At 46.9% G+C, this 18672-nt stretch overlaps 2 long non-coding RNA genes across 2 annotated transcripts; one reads left to right on the forward strand and one right to left on the reverse strand.

Moving 5' to 3' along the window:
* Positions 1–1765: 1765 nt before the first annotated feature.
* LOC141728173 (uncharacterized) lies at positions 1766–3607 on the forward strand. The gene is made up of 2 exons (XR_012578969.1): positions 1766–2019; positions 2536–3607. It is a non-coding gene; the product is annotated as an uncharacterized LOC141728173 (long non-coding RNA).
* Positions 3608–9042: 5435 nt separating this feature from the next.
* On the reverse strand, positions 9043–10963 carry LOC141728170 (uncharacterized). The gene is made up of 2 exons (XR_012578966.1): positions 10616–10963; positions 9043–10090 (listed from the first exon to the last, which is right to left on the reverse strand). It is a non-coding gene; the product is annotated as an uncharacterized LOC141728170 (long non-coding RNA).
* Positions 10964–18672: the final 7709 nt, after the last annotated feature.

Raw genomic sequence — 18672 nt, forward strand, 5'->3', positions numbered from 1 at the left:
TGGTGAATTTGGTTCTTTTTGGAAGGGAAATTTTTCAAGATGCGGCTCTCCTGCTTTCAAGGGAGTAGAAGTAGAGTCACATCCAAGCACAAGTGCAAGAAAAAGAGAATTGAGAGAGCATCTGTGGATCTGTAGGATTTTGTAACATAAGATGCTCTTCTGAGAAAGCCCATGATAGTTCCTGCAAACAGCTGATCAGGATTGAAAGTAAAAGGAAAGAACACTAAAGTTAATTTAAAGGGTGTTTATTTTTTTTTGTGGAAAAGCCCCAGTTCCAGGGTTTCTGTCGGGCCAAGTCACTTTTTGAGTGCCATGTGTAGGGAGAGCTCAGGATGAGCAGGGTTCAGCCCCAGGAGCTCCTCAGCTCAGCTGCTGGAGCCCAGGCTGCAGAAGTATTATCTGAAGCATTTACTTCAGACTGAATTGGGAAAATGTTTGGAGTCATATTTAGCACAATAAAATGGAAAGAAACAGCATGTCTAATCAGATTCAAGTGTTTAAATTCAAAACTGACAGTATAAAGCACCATTTACAATATTCAGTATTTTGTACAAAATAAGTATCTGCAAAGATCTCTGGTGGTCTTTTGCCATGTCTCTGCTTGAAATTCTGACTTTGAAGCTGTTTTTTCACGATACCAGTACCTCTCTATTTACACTTCTTTTCTGGGTTCCAAACTGTGTTCTTCTGTCTGGTTTTGAGATAACAACATTGGTGCTTTTGTGTATCATCTACAATAGTACCGTGGTCATCTATTACTATACATAAATATATACATTAATACATATATCACAGAATCAGAAAATGGTTTGGGCTGCAAGGGACTCTAAAGAGCTCTTTGAGGATGGGGTATCCACACCTTGAGAGGGCTGAACATGAGCCATCAGTGTGCCCAGGTGGCCAGGAAGGCCCATGGCACCTGGCCTGGATCAGCAATGGTGTGGCCAGCAGGAGCAGGACAGGGATTGTCCCCCTGTGCTCAGCACTGCTGAGGCTGCTCCTGGAATCCTGTGCTCATTTTGGGCCCCTCACTGGCAGACAGACCCTGAGGTGCTGGAGGGAGTCCAGGGCAGCAAGGCTGGTGAAGGGTCTGGAGCACAGGTCTGATAAGGAGCCACTGGTGCAACTGGGAGATTTTATCCTGGGGAAAAGGAGGCTCAGGGCAGATATGTTTACTTTTGACAGTACCTGAGAGGAGCTTGTGGCAAGGTGGGGATTTGTCTCTTCTCCAGGCAGTCAGTGGTGGGACACGGGGAAATGCCTTTCAGTTGTGTATGGGGAGGTTCCAGCTGGATATTAAGAAACATTTCTTCATTGGAAGATTGTTAAGGTTTGGAACGGGCTGCCCAGGGAAGTGGTAGGGTCACCATACCTGAAAATATTCAAAACACAAGTGGAAATGATCCTTTGAAATATGGTTTAGGGGGTATGGTGGCATTTGGTTCAAGGCTGGATTAGATGACCTTAGTGGCCTTTTCCAACATCAATGATACTGTGATTGGAAGGAGAAGAGGGAAAAGAAAAAGAAAAATATTACGTGAATGTTACCACTGTCATTCGGAAATCTTCCATCAAAACTGTTAGTAAGACTAAGGTTGTGTATGCAATATTATTCCCAGAAATGCAAAAATGCAAACTCAACAGTCAGAAACATTCTGTAGCCTGTGTGTCTGAGAATGCTTTGTTTCATTTTTATTACTCTGATTCCATTTTCTTCTAGAGGAGAAGGACAAACAGGAATTGAACTTCCCAGGTTTCATCAAGTCACTTGTACTTCATGGGACTTTTGAAAGAGTCAAAGAAGATGTCTGATCATAGGAACATGTAATCTAAGACAGGATAGTTAATGATTTTTGATGCCTGGGGGCATGGTACCACTTCCCAGTTCTGTGCAGTTGGCTATTTCACAATACTTCTGAGCCAGCTATAAAGGGAGGCTGGTAAGATGCCCTTCCCAAACCACAGCCCTGCCCTGGAGGAATTGCCCTCAGCTCTCGCAGCCCTGCAGCTGACAGCAAGGTAAGAGGCACCCTTGGCACAGGAGAGCTGGAAGGGCTTCTTGGGCAACTGCTGTGAAGTGCAGGGCAAGGGCAGGAGGCTTTAGTGCTGGGCTGAGAGCTGCAGCACAGCCGTGAGGCTCTGCTGTGTGCGTGTGCAGAGACTGAAGCCATCTCTCAGGGCATGAGGAGATGGATGGCTGCTGCAGGAGAGACAAACCTCACCCAGGGACAGCCTGGAGGGGCCACTGATACACAGTTGTGGGGGGTGACTGGGAGATAATTTAAAACTTCATCTTGGATATATATCTAACCCAACACATAACTATATAAAAGTGGGCAGTTTTGGGCGCATATTTCATTTTCCTTTTTCCCTCCAAATACAAACTACTATGTAAAGCCTTCACTCTTTTCCAGCTGTTGTTACATTTATTCTTTGTTCAAAATGTTTTACATTTTCTTTATTTCCCCTAGTTCTCTATCATTTTGTATAAAGTCGTCTTACAAGCATTCTTGTTTTCATCTTCCTTCCGTGCAGGCTGTCATCCAAGGCCAACAGCAAGGACTTTCATCCTCAGGACTCTTGAGATGGGCAAAATCATCATTTATGAGCATGCCAACTTCAGGGGGGTGTCTAGAGAAATAACTTCTGACATTTCCAATCTGGGACATTTGGACTTTAATGATATTATCTCCTCAGTGAAAGTAGTCGGCCAGCCTTGGGTGGCTTATGAGCACATAAATTATACAGGCAGGCTAATGGTACTAGAGGAGGGGGAGCATGACTATGTTGGTAGAAGCATGAATGACACGATCAGTTCTCTGCAGATGATCACTGAAGATCTGCATGATCCCCAGATCACTCTCTATGAGCATCCCAACTATCATGGGAGGAGCAGAGTAATAAGAGAAGCAACCAACCTGGCTGCAGGATTCGACAATGACATCATGTCTTCCCACAAAGTCCAGAGAGGTGCCTGGCTGCTGTGTGAGCACAGTGATGGAAGTGGGATTCAATACATTGCACGAGAAAAAGATAACCTTCCACATTACTCAGCAATCTACCTCAATGACAGGCTTTCCTTCCTGCGTCCCCTTCGCCCTGGCCGCTCTTATTAGAATGCAAATCCTCCAAAGCTGAGAAAAGATGCAGCGCCAGCAAGAAATTTGAGATCTAGATTTCTCCTTCTGCTTGTGTAGCCTTTTTTCCCTGGGAACTCTCTGCTGTGCTGCACTGCAGATCTGTACTTCTCTATCCTGCCTTGCATGCTTCTCCAGCCCCATAAATGAAAGTATTAGCACGCTTGATCCTATGAAAGAGTGTCCAAGCTAAGAAATGTGCCAGGGACGTGTAATCTAATACACCCTTAGCTGGCATTCCAGAGTCCTGGGCTGTGGAATGCTGAAACATTGCATGTTGTCTCTGTTGCTAAGTGAAACAGAAAATGTAAATGTAGGGCCAGAATTGCCTTCTTTAGAATTTGCTTTACAAAGGTACCATGGCTTCTGCCATTGTCTGTAATCCATTTTGCTTTGGTGCCATTAAAGAATGTTTTGCAATTAGCAGTGAGTCTGTTTAGCATCTTTACAATAAATAAATATTGCGCTTTCATGGTGGACTGTCTCTGTGTATCCAGAGAATGGTTGATAAAGTCATATCATATTTTTCCTGGACGTCTCCTGGAGCACTGTCTCCTTCCAGTTTCACTGGTCAGTAACAGTGGGTTTGGGTTTGACTCAACCAGTGCTAAAATCTTGGGGAGCATGTTGATTATTGCTGTGATCCTAGCCAAACTCTCCCGTGAAGTGTAGATAGATAGCACAGTTTTGATGGTATTATGTACAATCAATCATACAAATGAATCACACTGATGATACAGTCTTCCACTCCCCAAATCACATAATCAGAGTAAGTTCTCATAACTTTTAATTGATTGGTTGTTTGATCCCAGTGGAAACAACTGATTGTGTTTTTAAACCTGTAGTACCTTGATACGGGAGGAGGGATGACAAGGTATTCCATGATCTGTTTTGCCATGTGCAAGTTCAGCTGGACGAGCAGAGTCTCAGCCCTCCTGCAGCAGTGCCTGATGAGAGCTGCAGCCCTGACCTGGGCACTGTGGCAGCTGTCCCATGGCAGCTCTGCCCTGCAGGGCTCCTCTCCCTCTGTGCTGGCCTGCTGTGTGCCCTGATTACCTTGTCCTGGTCCCAGACAGGAGCTGCATTTGGCCTCTTTAAACCTCATGAGTTGCACATGGTGCCAGTGCTGGAGCTTGCCAAGGGCCCTTTGGATGGTCCCTGAGGACAGTTCTGTCTGTCTGTCTGAGTGTCTGTGGTTGCCATGCCCAGCTGAAGCTGTGCTGAGGCTCAGTGCCCCTCTCAGCTCCCTGTGCCTTCCTGCAGCCTCTCTCCTCCTGTTCTCACCCACTGACACAGCCCTGGCCACTTTCCCAACGCTTCCTGTTCCCTCAGCCTCCTGCAGGAAATATTTTCACAGCAGTGCAGGAACAAACCTTGCTGTCCCAGACTGCTGTCTCTGCCCTGGCTTCATCACCAGCATGGGACAATATCTGCCCATTCTCTGTCCTGCCTTCAGCAGCAGCTGGAAGTGGAAAACCCCTGGAGGTTCCTTCCAGCCTCAATTGTTCCAGGAGTCCATACCCTGTGCTTGGGTTGTGATAGGCACAGCTACCCCTGCCCCAGGGAGGAGTGCAATGCTAGAGAACAGCCAAGGAAAGGTTCAAGGAGAGAAATATGGAGTGGGTGGTTTCAGGAACTTTTTAATCTGCTAATACAAAGGGTTGAGTTTTGTTTGGGTTTTTTTTGTTTTTGTTTTGTTTTGTTTATTTTAATTAATAGCAAAATATTCTTTTGAGTTTTTCAGTAATAGCAGGATAAAGTAAAGATGGAGAATGACTTTAGCCTTCAGTGGAGGGGGTTACATTTGACAGCAGAGCAAGTAAGAGCTGCTGCTGAACTGGGAGGGAAGTCTGACGTTGGGGAAATTGAATTGATAAATACACAAGAAGTAATCCCCAAGGTATTTTACACGTGACTTGATGCAGCCATTATTTCAAGAAAATTGAACAATAAATGCAATTAGCCAGAAAGTGACAAAGATTTTAAAATCTTCCTTAGAATTACTGACAGCAAGATTTCTTCTGGAAAGGACCATCACAGACCAAGGCCTTTTTCACAGTAAAGATGCCACCAAAGGAAAACAGGTTACTCATGGCCATGCTCAAGTGATTTCTGAACAACCACAGGGCTAGAGATTCTCCAGGGTCTCTGGTCTTGCCAAGCAGCAGACTGGATGTGAGGGTACCCTAAGGTCACTTTCAGCCTGAATTGTCTTGTGATCCCACAATCCTCCTGCCTTGCATCGTCACTCAAGCTCATGATTTATGGATCAGGACGGGCAAATCCGAGTATCACCTGTGCTGTATTGCTCCTGAGGATTCTTGCTCTAAAGAAAGGGTCTCAGCTGATAATCTCACATTACAGGTGTGGAAGCCCACAGCACATTTATTGGCAAGTCTGTTCCGGAAATACCTCTCACCTTCCCTTCGTCTTCCTTTAGTAATTCTCAGGAAAACACACAAGCACCTCCCTCCCACAACACACTTACATCCTGCTCACAATGTCTTCTGGGTTTCTGACTCATTTAGAGTAAGAATCTAGAACATCTAGAATTCATCTAGAACACATCAAAGGCGCTACCCATATTTTCATCCCTGGTCCATGCCTTCTTTCAGAATTCCTGACAAATTGTCTATCAGGGAAAGAAAATATTTCTGCAAAAGAAACTCAGAGTATTGTGAAAGGATCAGAGAAAAGAGAAGCTGCAGCCTCTCACAACAAACTTCCTTCATTTCTCCAAACAGAAAAGTTACCCTATTTCTATGTGCGTACAGCAGCTTTATTACTCATTTAACTACAGAGAATAATAGTTTGAAGCAGTTGAGATCCAACAGGTCTGCCCCATTTCTTGTCTTTCTTTGTCTCATCAGTGATTGACTTCTAAGCAGACTTTCACTGTAGGTTTGCCAGTGAGGAGAGCAGTTTGCTGCCAAGCCAAGAGAAGCACAAGAAGATTGCAAAGTGATGCTTTCAGGAGGTGCATTCGCAGGAGTGATCTGGTGTTTCACTGATGTTCTGTGCCTCTCTCAACACTGAGGTTGCTCGGCCATCGTTGCTTTCCTGATGATTTCAGCCAGATGCCCTCTCACACTCACAGAGTTGGCTCACTTGACTCACACATCTCAACTCTTTGGAGCATGGGCAGAAGAAGAGAAAAGCATCCTCGTCACTTAACTCCAACTTTCCCGTAGTCTGTCAGCAAAGGATTTTCCTGTTTTGTTCCTTTCAATCCCACAGACTCCTGATTTAGACTCCTTTTGAAGAGGAGCTGTTCTAGTCAGTACTTGTGTGCAGGTTTTACCCTACCTCAGGCATGCCAGTATTGAGTATATGCAACCCCTGAGAGTTTAATTCCAGTCCTGTCAGAATGGCTTCTCTGTGTCTCCTTTCTGTGGTGGATAAGAAGTTGAAGGGCACTTGCATCCTGCACAGCATGAGGACTGGAGGAGAGGAGCAGGGGAAGGGAAGAATTTATTCGATCTCCTCTGAACAGAGGGCACACCTGGAATCCTGCATCTGTTTCAGATGCCCTATAAAAAGGACAATGTGACTGAAATGGTGGAGCCCCATACAGGCCACTGGATGGCACAGGAGCATCCCATGAGCCAGGAGAGTCTGAGAGGCCTGGTCCTGTTCAGCCTGCAGAAGACAAGGCTCCTCTTATCCGAGGCGCTCAGCAAAGGACAGCTAGAAAGAGCCTTAGATGGCAGCAGGGAAACTCAGACATAAAAAATGAATAAAAACTCATGCCAAGAATTGCTCAGCACGGACAGAAAGGTCAGAGACCCTGGGGAGTCTCCACCCTTGCAGTTTTGCAAAAATCACTTGAGGATGGCGGTGAGTAACCTTCTTTCCTTGTCTCTGCTGTGAGGAAGGCAGTGAAATAGGGAAGTCCCTTCCTGAATAAATCTTTCTGTCAGTAATTCACAGGAAGTTTTCAAAACCCTTTGTCACTTTCTGGCTAATTGCATTTATTGTTCAATTTCCTTGAAAAACTGGCAGCATCAAGTCATGTGTACAAGAACTTGAGGATTACTTGTTGTGTATTTATCAATTACATTTCTCCAACATCAGACGTCCCTCCTAGTTCAGCAGAAGCTGTTACCTACACCCTTGTCATTTGTAATCCCCTCCACTGAAGGGTCAAAGTTGTTCTCCATCTTTACTTCACCCTCCTATTACTGAAAAACTTACAGGAATCCTTTGGTATAAAAAACAGAACAAAGAAAATAAAACAAACAAACAAATAAATGCCGTTTGTAACAGCAGATGGTTCCTGAAACCACCCCATCCATATTTCTCTCCTTGAACATTTCCTTTGCTGTTCTGTAGGATTGCACTCCTCCCTGGGGCAGGGGTAGCTGTGCCTATCACATCCCAAGCACAGTGTATGGACTCCTGGAACAATTGAGGCTGGAAGGAACCTCCAGGGGTTTTCCACTTCCAGCTGCTGCTGAAGGCAGGACAGAGAATGGGCAGATATTGTCCCATGCTGGTGATGAAGCCAGGGCAGAGACAGCAGTCTGGGACAGCAAGGTTTGTTCCTGCACTGCTGTGAAAATATTTCCTGCAGGAGGCTGAGGGAACAGGAAGTGTTGGGAAAGGGGCCAGGGCTGTGTCAGTGGGTGAGAACAGGAGGAGAGAGGCTGCAGGAAGGCACAGGGAGCTGAGAGGGGCACTGAGCCTCAGCACAGGGAACACAGCTTCAGCTGGGCACAGAGGCACAGACACACAGACAGACAGACAGAACTGTCCTCAGGGACCATCCAAAGGGCCCTTGGCAAGCTCCAGCACTGGCACCATGTGCATCTCATTGTAAATTGGCTGCTCTCTCCCAGAGTCATTCGGGACCAATCCATCCAGATCTGGACCCAGGCCCCTGGCAGCCTTTACAAGGATAAAAGCAGAAGACTGGAATCGTTCTTCTCTGCTCAGGGCAAATAATCCCACAGCTTTACTGTGGAAATACTCAAGGGGATCCTTGATGGGGAGGAGTTGGTGTCCCAGGAGAAAAAGAGAAGGAATGCCTAACGAGGCATTTTACACCTGGGGAAATGAGGGATGGAGGAATAGGACCACAGCCAATGGGACACAATTGAGCAATGTGCCAGGGGATGAGTAAACCTGGGACAAACTACTACCAGCAAGGACTAGGAGTGGGGAAGACCATGTGATCAGTGCAGATTATCAAACACCCAGTGCAAAAACAAATTAACTAACTATTAAATGCAATAAAACATCTTATGTGGTTCAAAGAGGCCAAGTGCAGCTCCTGTCTGGGACCAGGACAAGGAAATCAGGGCACACAGCAGGCCAGCACAGAGGGAGAGGAACCCTGCAGGGCAGAGCTGCCATGGGACAGCTGCCACAGTGCCCAGCTCAGGGCTGCAGCTCTCATCAGGCACTGCTGCAGGAGGGCTGAGATTCTGCTCGTCCAGCTGAACTTGCACAGGACTCACCAGGTCCTGATCTACCTTGTCAATCATCATTCCTTATCAGGCTATTACAGGTGTGAAAAACAAGGCAGGTTTTCCCATTTGCATGATAGAATTCAAATTAGTGAAAGCATTCTCTTTATGATGAGATTTAGGGCAGTAGATGACTGCATCATTGCTACAATCACTGCCTTGAGATACAGCCAAGCGTGTGATAGCCAGGTAAAATCTGAAGGTGAGTGTTTGGCCAGAATCAGCAATGATCTACATGCTCACCAAGATATTTTGAGTCAAGCCTGACCCCACTTTTAATGAGCAGGTAAACCCGAAGGAAACAGAATTCTGCAGGAGACATCCAGGAAAAATATTTGGAAGCGGCTGTGGGGACCATTCTCTGGATACACAGAAACATCTCAGCATGGAAGAGCAATATTTATCTATTCCAAAGATGCACAAAACAGACCCACTGCTGATTGCAAAGGATTCTTTAATGGCAGCAACACAAAATGGATTACAGACAATGGCAGAGGCCACAGTACCACAAGGGCATGGCAATGCAAATTACAATGAAGTCATGCTGGCTCTGCACTGACACTTTCTGTTTCACTTAGCCACACACACAACCTGCAATGCTTCTACATTCCATAGGCCAGGACTCTGGAATGCCAGCTGAGGGTACAACAGGTTTCACACATGTGGCATTGCCTCCTCTAGCTTGGACACTCTCATATGATCAAGCCTGATGATTCTTGCATTGGTGGGGTGGGAGCAACGTGCAAGGCAGGATGGAGAAGTGCAGCTCTGCAGTGCAGCAGAGCAGAGAGCGCTGACATTCGGTGGTCCTGGGACACTGGGGGAAAAGGCAGCACCAGCAGAGGCGGAGATCCGGGTATCAAATTTCTGCATCTTTTCTCAGCGCTGCGGGATTTGCATTCTAACAGCCATAGCCAGGGCGCAGGGGACGCAGGAAGGAAAGCTCGTCGTTGAAATTGATTGCCTTGTAATTTGGAAAGTGCTCTTGGGCTCGGGCAAGGTATTGAATTCCACTTCCATCACTGTGCTCACACAGCAGCCAGACACCTCTCTGGACTTTGTGGGAAGACACGATGTCATTGTCGTGTCCTGCAGCCAGGTTGGTCGCTTCTGTTATTATTCTGCTCTTCCCTTGATAATTAATGTGTTCATAGAGGGTGATCTGGGGATTGTACAGACTTTCAGTGATCACCTGCAGAGAGCTGATCCTGTCATTCATCTTATTACCTACAAAGCTATATTCTCCCTCCTCAAACACCAGAAATTGACCCTTGTAATCAACATGCTCATAAGCCACCCAAGGCTGGCCAATTACTTTCACTGAGGAGACAATATCATTCCAATCGACATCTTTTAGATTGGAAATGTCAGTGGTGAATTCTCTGGAGAGGCCCTTGAAGTTGGCATGCTCATAAATGATGATTTTGCCCATCTCTGCAGGACTTCTGAGGCGCAGATTTCTTGCTGTAGGAGCTGGATGGCAGCCTGCACAAAAGGGAGACAGAAAACAAGCAGAGCTTCTGAGAAGACTTTCTACTCTAGACAGAAAATGATGGGAAGTGTGTTGCAGAAAAGGAAAAGTAGAAAGTTTTTAGCAGAATGGAAACATAGCAGCAGCTGGAAAGCAGTGAGAGCGTGACAGATATTTCAGTTTAGAGGGAAAACATAAAACAAGACGTGCCCACAGCTACTCAGTTCAAATTAGTTGCGGGTGGTGGTTTAGGTGCATGCCGAAGAATAAGTTGTAAATGCTCTCCCAGTCCCCCCCACAACTGTGTATCAGTGGCCCCCTCCAGGCTGTCCCTGGGTGAGGTTTGTCTCTCCTGCAGCAGCCATCCATCTCCTCATGCCCTGAGAGATGGCTTCAGTCTCTGCACATGCACACAGCAGAGCCTCACAGCTGTGCTGCAGCTCTCAGCCCAGCACTAAAGCCTCCTGCCCTTGCCCTACACTTAACAGCAGCTGCCCAAGAAGCCCTTCCAGCTCTCCTGTGCCAAGGGTGCCTCTTACCTTGCTGTCAGCTGCAGGGCTGCAAGAGCTGAGGGCAATTCCTCCAGTGCAGAGCTGTGGTGTGTGCAGAGTGTCTCACCTGCCTCCATTTATACTTGCACAGAAGTGAAAGTGTGAATCACCCATTGCAAGGAACTGGGACTGGTTGATATCATGCTCAGGGATCAAAAAATATTCATATTCTTATCTTGGTTTTGATGCCCTACAACCAGACATCTCATTGCTCTGGTTCAAAAGTTCACTGAAGTGTGAGTGACCTGACAACCTTAGAACATGGCTTCATGTCTGTCCCTGCTCAGAAGCCATCTGAACCACAGGAACTGGAACACATTGATTGGAGCAACCCCAGCTCCTTCAATCCCTCAACAGCTCAATTCCCTTCTCTGGACTCACTGCAGCCCTCCCATGTCTTCCTTGCAGTGAGGGGCTCAGAACTGGGCCCAGTCCTTGAGGTGTGGCCTCAGCAGTGCTGAGCACAGGGGGACAATCCCTGCCCTGATCCTGCTGGCCACACCATTGCTGATCCAGGCCAGGTGCCACGGTCCTGCCTGGCCACCTGGGCACAGCTGGCTCATGTGCAGCTGCTGTCGTCATGTGTGAGGCTTTTGTGACCGCAGGGCAGGACTTCGCCCTCGGCCTTGCTGAGCTTCATTCCATCGGCCTCAGCCCACTGACCCCTCTGCAGAGCCTACTTACCCTCCAGCACAAAACACTCACCCAAGCTGGTGTTGCCTACAGACTGACTAAGGGGGGAGATCCAAGGATGGGGCACCCACATCTTCTCTAGAGAACCTCTTCCAGGGCCTCACCACCCTCACAGTGAAGAATTCCTTCAAAATGTCTAGCGTAAACCTATGCTCTTTCATCTTGAATGGCCCTAGTAAAAAGACCCTCATTTCTTTTAAGCCCCTTTATATTTTAAAATGCTGCAATACGTTTTCCCAGAAGCCTTGTCTTCTCTAGGCTGAACAACTCCAAGTATCTCTGGCTTTCTTTGTTGGAGGTTCTCCAGCCCTCTGACCATTTTCATGGCCCAGCTCTACATCTGCTGTAACAGGTCTGTGTGTCTCTTGTTCAGGAAACCCCAGGGTTGCATGCAGAGCTCCAGGTAGACTCTCACCTCAGGAGATCAGAAGGGAAGGATCATCTCCCTCATCCTGCCAACTACACTTTCTGCAGCCCAGGATACATTTGGCTTTCTAGGTGGCAAGTGTCAGGTCACGTGCAGTCTTTCATCCACTGGTGTCCTCAGTTCCTTCTCCACAGGGCTGCCCTCAGCCCATTCATCCCTCAGCCTACGCTGCCCCTGATGATTGCTCTGACATCCAGTTGCAGGGCCTTGCACTCAGCCTTGCTGAAATTTATGGGATGCACATAGGGCCATTGCTCAGGCTTCTCGAGGTCCTGCTTAACAATCCCTTCCTTCCAGCATGGCAACACACCAATCAGCTTGGTGTCATCTGCAAACTGGCTGAGGGTGCACCTGCCCCCATGGCTGTGACATCAAGGAAGGCATTGGAGAGCACTGGGGGCAGAACAGACCCTTGGGGGTCACCATTTGTTCATGGCTTCCATTGATCCTGATCAGGTTTCTGAGGAACTCACCGTGTGAATGACAGCACAGGCATTTAGGTGCCAGCAGCACAGCACTTCTGCTCCAAGAGCTGGCACTTCCACAAGGGAGAAGAGACTTAGGAAGATTTCTTCTCTTTTATCAGAGTATTCGCCTGCTCACTTAACTTGCTCAGTTAGGGTGATTCAGCAAGGAGATGTGTTAACAATTAAGTAACTCACACTACTTCCTGCTTCTCATTTTCTAGATTTGTAGGCACGTGAAAGACAGGAAAGTGATTTGTGATTTGCACAGCTTCAGCAAAGGAAAGTCCAGTTCAAATAACTGACTGGCTTTGTACAGTCGACTGACTATTTCAGTGGGAAATGGAAGGGCTACAGATGTTATCTCCCTGGATTTCTGCAAGGCCTTTGACATGGTCCCCCCAACTTCCTTCTTTCTAAATTGGAAGCACAGAGATTTGATAGGGAGACTGTTCAGTGGACTAAGCTTTGGGTCCGTGTAAATGACAAAACCAAGTCACCTCCAGGGAAGGGAATTCCTTATAGAAACAACCAGCTGCACACATTGCACTCTGTCGCATTTATTTTCCTGATGACCTCTACAGATCCCTGAAGGAAAGTCTCTCATTACTGCTTTTGTCAGCAACAGGCTTTGCATTTTTTGAGATTTGATTTACAGGGATGGAGAATCTCATTTGAGCTTTTCTGTGGGATTGCTCTGATTAACACAGAGTCAATAAGGTACTGCCAGGAGAACACAGCAGCGTAATGGGGAGGAATCCTCTGACAAGGAATCCAAGAAAAACTTAAAGGAAGCATCAGGGACTGAATTGAATGTGGGGCAGCTCTGTTGTTGGGTAAAGGGAAGATGTCTTTGAAGGTGCAAATTGGCAAAAAAATAAGTCGCTTCAGCCTTGCTTGCCACAATGGCTTTTCAGTGTTGGGTACATTAAAAGATGCAGCAAATCCTTGCTGTGGGAATTCCAGTAACAGATGAAATGAGTAGGGAAGAAACCCACAGTAAAGACTTGCTAGCTTGCAAACAGCAAGTTTGAGAGTTTTGGACTTGGAGCTTGAGTTTCCCCAAGGGAATGTTAAATCATCTAGCCAAAAACCCATGGGTTAAGGCATGTGCAGCTGAATATCGTGTCTGCTGGTATCCTGCACTCCTCTGATGGAGGCTGCCTGGGCAATGGAGCTGCCCTGCAGGTGCAGACTCACAGTGGCTCATTCACAAAGGTGACCCAAAGGAGCTGCACCAGAGCCCTGAAATACAGAAACAAACACAGCATCATTGAGAAATGACATGAGTGGTTAATGTGTAACATCAATTTTTACTGGGCATACAAGATCCGACTTTAAGGCAGTGCTGGAGCTTGCCAAGGTCCTTGGGCATGGTCCCTTCCCTCAGCTCTATCAAACGCCCCCTCAGCTCAGAGCCATCTGCAAACCTGCCCAGGGTGCCTCCATCCCACTGTCTGTGCCATGGATGAACACAGGGAGCACTCCTGGTGCCAGCAGGGACCCTCAGGGACCCCATTTGTGACTGGTTCCCATTGACCCTGACAAGGCCCTTCACGTGTGTGTGCCTAACAGTTCCATAGCTCCAGCTGCTTCCTGCATTTCCACTTCTGTGCTGGGATTTGCAGGCACATGGAGGACAGGGGGTGATTGGAGACAGCCAGCACAGCTTCAGCAAAGCCTTCACCTCCTGATCTGTGGGATCAGCTCAGTCTGGGGCTGAGTGCACTGGGAGCAGCAGCCCAGGAACTGGGGACAGTGCTGGATGTCAAACTGGACATGACCCAGCACGCTGAGCTTGCAGCCTGGAAAGCCAAGCCTATCCTGGGCTGCCAAAGGCGTGCTCAGCAGATCAAGGCAGGGGGTTCCTACCTTATGGTGTTATCCCACCTGGAGTACTGTGTGCAGCTCTGCAGGTTTTTACTGGGGCCTTAGAAACTTAGGGAGGGGAGATTTCAATTGGACATTTGGAAGAGTATTTTTGTTCTGGGTGTGTGAGAAACTCACACAGATTGCCCAGAGAAGCTGTGGATGCTCCACCAAAGGCCTGGCTGGATGCAGTTTTGAGCAACCTGGTCTAGTGGAAAATCTCCCTGCTCATGGCAGGAGGTTGCGACTAGATAGTGTTTAAGAGCTCTCCCAGCCAAAATCATTCTGTAATTTTGTGATTCTAGGATGTGCAAATTCAGCAATAGAGTCAACCTTGCTGTGGTTTCAGGTCCCAGTCTCTCAGTTTCATGTTCCTCCTTTTACATCTACAGTACCTCTTTTTCCAGCAGCACTTATAAATTTTGAATATCAGCACAATGAGTCTGTATGGCTCCAAGTCCCAGCAAAATGCTGTGTTTTGCAAGGCTGGCTGAGGAGGAAATCTACCCTATCCTACTGTGTAGGGCTGTGTAGGCAGAAGACTCTGCTAAAGCTTTAGCATGTTTACAGCTCAGGCTGGATGGTTTATGGTTGTGGCATGGAAGAGTAGAAGAACAGTGCCTTTCTAGCTGCTTCTCAGGCATGCAGTGGATGATGCCTGAATGTTGTGAAGCACAATGTCAAACAACACATATAGGGAGCAAAATTGAGATTCTGGAGTGGATTCATACAATGGGAAAAAAAAATATGCAAGAACATCCTTGTTGGTGTTCTTTCCTTGTTTCTGAGACTGTTACCTGCAGGTTCTTGCAATGTCTCACTTTAAGGTGTAATGTATGTGCACTCAGGTAATCTTTTGTCTTTTCTTGGTAGTAGAATCATTTGTAATGATTGACAGCCTGTAGAGGAATTGGGAGGAAAGTCTGATGTTGGGAAATGGAGTTTATAAAGGCACAAGAAGTAATCTAAGTTATTGTATGCATGACTTGATGATGACATTTTTTCATTGAAATTGAACAACAGATTAAATCAGGAAGAGAATGACCATGGCTTTTAAATCTTCCTTAGAATTACTGACAGAAAGATTTGGTGTAGAAGGGACCTCCCTAGTCCAAGGCCTTGTTTACAGCAGACCTACCTTCAAACATGATCAAGTTGCTCATGGCCGTCTTCAAGTGATTTCTGAACAGCTGCAAGTGTGGAGATTCCCCACGGTCTCTGGCTCTCCTGTCAGTCCTGAAAACCCCTTAGGGTCATATTTTTTTTTCCTTACTTTCCATCATAACTTCCTTGCTCCCAGAAAGGACTCTGTCCCAGGTGTCCTTTTGTGTGCACCTCCCTTAGCCTTTTCTCTTCCATGGCTGAGAAGCATTTTCTCAATGAGGTCAGCCAATTTTAAATCGCGTCACTAGAGATCACAGAGTCACACAATCACACGATCACTAGGTTGGAAGAGAACTTTAAGATCATTGAGTCCAACCCATGCCCAAGCACCTCAGCTAAACCATGGCACCAAGTGCCACATCCAGTCTGTTTTTAAACACATCCAGGGATGGTGAGTCCACCACCTCCCTGGGCAGACCATTCTAGTACTTTATCACTCTTTCCATAAAAAACTTTTTCCGAACACCCAACCTAAATTTCCCTTGGTGCAGCTTAAGACTGTGTTCTCTTGTTCTGCCAGTTGCTGTCTGGAAGGAAAAAACAACCCCCACCTGACTACAGCCACCTTTCAGGAAGTTGTAGAGTGATAAGGTCACCTCTGAGACTTCTTTTCTCCAAGATAAACAACCCCAGCTCCCTCAGTTGTTGCTAACAGGGCTTGTGTTCCTCATAGGGCAATGTTGTGTAGTCTGCATACTCTGAGGTTTTCCAAACCTGGCTGGATAAAGCCACCAACAACCATAATTCACCTCACAGCTGTCCCTGTGTTAAGCAGCTAACTGGACTAAATGGCAACCAAAGGTCATTTTGAAACTCAATTACCCACCAATCCTACAATCCTCCTGGCTCCCTGGATCATTCAAGCTCATCACATAAGAACCAAGACAGGCAAATCCCAGTATTTCCTGAGCTATACTGCTCCTGAGGAATCCTGCTGTAAATAAAGATGATCAATGTCCCTTGTCCAACCATTCAGCCTTGTCAGACCAAGGCTGTCCTGATGGGGATTTCTGTGCACTGACATTGAGTGGGTCTTATGAGCTCCTTTGCATTGTTCTTGCACTCAGCAATTAATGTATCCCTGCAATTTGTCTCTCCTCAGTTTAATGTTTGGGGCTTTCTTGGTGAATTTGGATTTTTGGAAGGGAAATTTTTCAAGATGTGGCTCTCCAGCTTTCCAGGGAGTACAAGCACAATCACATCCAAGCACAAGAGCAAGAAAAAGAGAACTGAGAGAGCATCTGTGAATCTGTAGGATTTCGTAACACAAGATGCTCTTCTGAGAAAGCCCATGGCAGTTTGTACAAACAGGTGATGAAGATTGAAAGTAAAAGGAAAGAGCACTAAAGTTAAGTTAAAGAGTGTTTATTTTTTTGTGGGAAAGCCCCAGTTCCAGGGTTTCTGTCTGGCCAAGTCACTTTTTGAGTGCCGTGTGTAGGGAGAGCTCAGGATGAGCAGGGTTCAGCCCCAGGAGCTCCTCAGCTCAGCTGCTGGAGCCCAGGCTGCAGGCTCTCTGTCCAGGGCTGCTCTTCCCAGTGCCACTGGCCAGGCTGCAGGGACAGCCCGGGCTGGGCTTGGCTGTGTGACCCAGGGACGGGCACCTGGGCACGGAAAGGACATGGCCACGGCCACGGCACCGGCTGGCACACACCAGGGGCTGCCCTCAGCCACCCACAGCTGACACCACCAGCACTCCCACTGAATGGAATGGAAGACAGACAGCCCCATCTCCTTCCTCCTCTGCAGCCAACCCACATGGAAGCCCTCTAGTGAAGGCCTGCCCACCCTCACTCTCCACAGCCACAAGCACTTGGTGCTCCCAACGGGACTGAGAGCCCCCAGCCTATCCAGACTCACACCTGGCTCTGGGCTCTCTGACCAGGACACCCTTTGGTGGCTTCTAGTCCCTGGCTAGTGCTGCTTGGTGCTTGAGCCAGCCCACACACAGCACACACTGTTCTCATTGGTGTTCTGGCAGCTGTGGGTGCTTTGAATCCCAGCACCAGTCTCCTGCTGGCCTGAAATCCCTCTCTATATCCATGCCCTTCTTGCTGGCTGCTTCAGCTCAAACTTTGCTAGCAAACCACACTATTATAACTTCTCTTGAACAGAAAATGTCTTAATTTGATAAAGTTCATGAAACAGAGGTTGTCATGTTCCACATACCCTTACAAGCTTGTCTTCCCACACTTTAAATATCACTAGTGGTGGAAGACTGTGGAGTAAGCAGGACAGAAGGAGACATCTTTAGAGCTGCTAATTGAAGGAGGAGAGACACCAAGGCTGAATAGAACAGTCCATTGAGGTTTAGGCCAGTGCAGACCCCATGCCCTGCAGCAGCCTCTCTGTCCGTGTCACTGCCTCTGTTGTAGCTGAGGTGTTAAGGCAAGTCCAGCCATGGCTTCCCTGACAAAGCACCACACCCTGCTCTGTGCCACGCAGTGCTCAAAGCTTGGGGAAGACACTCTTAGACCCAACATGACCACCCAGTGACCCAGGTCTCAGAATACTCTCTAACTTTTCCCTACCTTTTGTTTGTGATAGTGGTTGGACTGCTGCAGACAGTTTCCTTTGAGCAGACATCATAGTTTCTTTCAGCACAAATGCAAGCAGAAATTAAGAACCAATCAAAGAAACAGAGAATCTATCTTCACGTCCTGTTACTTTTGCACTAAAATAATTTTATGCTAATGTAGATTTTTATGAGAATTTAAAGTGACAACATAAAATATTTTGTGAAAATATAAACTAGAAATATTTTTAACAAGTAACAAAGCAACAAGGGTTCAGAGCTGATTCTGGGAAGTGTTCTAGTGATGACTTTTTAATGCTGTCCAGAGTGCTTGTGAGTTAATTCCAAAACCAGCAAGGAGGAAGCGCAACCTCCAAAAGCATGATCCCGTAAAGTAAGTTCCTACTGATAAGTGACCAAAGGCGGTTATTTAAAAATGCAGAAATAGAGCTGATTTTACAATCTATTGTTAGTTGAATTCAATTCAGTAATTCATTAGATGGTGTTTCTGTTGCTTAGAAGTTGGTCAGGAGCCCCAGAGGAGAACAAGCCGGATCAAAGCACCTTGAAAGACCAGTGACCAGAGACAGGATGGGCTGAGTCCTGGGGACACACACTGCAGAATTCCCAGCACAGACGTTTATGGGATGCTGTTTTCTGCAAAGCAGAGTTCCAGTAGGAGTTACTGAGGGCATAGTGTGGTACCTGGGAGAACCAATAATTTGATGTAGGAGATAATTTGTACCCATCTGGAGAAGAAAATAAAGGAGGATGGGGAAATGAGGAGAAACAATATTGCTGGTCCATGGACAGGAATGGAAAAACTTGATAGAGGAAACACATTAAAAAGAAGTATTTTCTGAAGCATTTACTTCAGCCTGCTTGGAAAAATGCCTAGGGTCATATTTAGCATAAT

The sequence above is a fragment of the Zonotrichia albicollis genome, chromosome 2, assembly GCF_047830755.1.
Source record: "Zonotrichia albicollis isolate bZonAlb1 chromosome 2, bZonAlb1.hap1, whole genome shotgun sequence".
In the NCBI taxonomy this organism is placed as follows: Eukaryota; Metazoa; Chordata; class Aves; order Passeriformes; family Passerellidae; genus Zonotrichia; species Zonotrichia albicollis.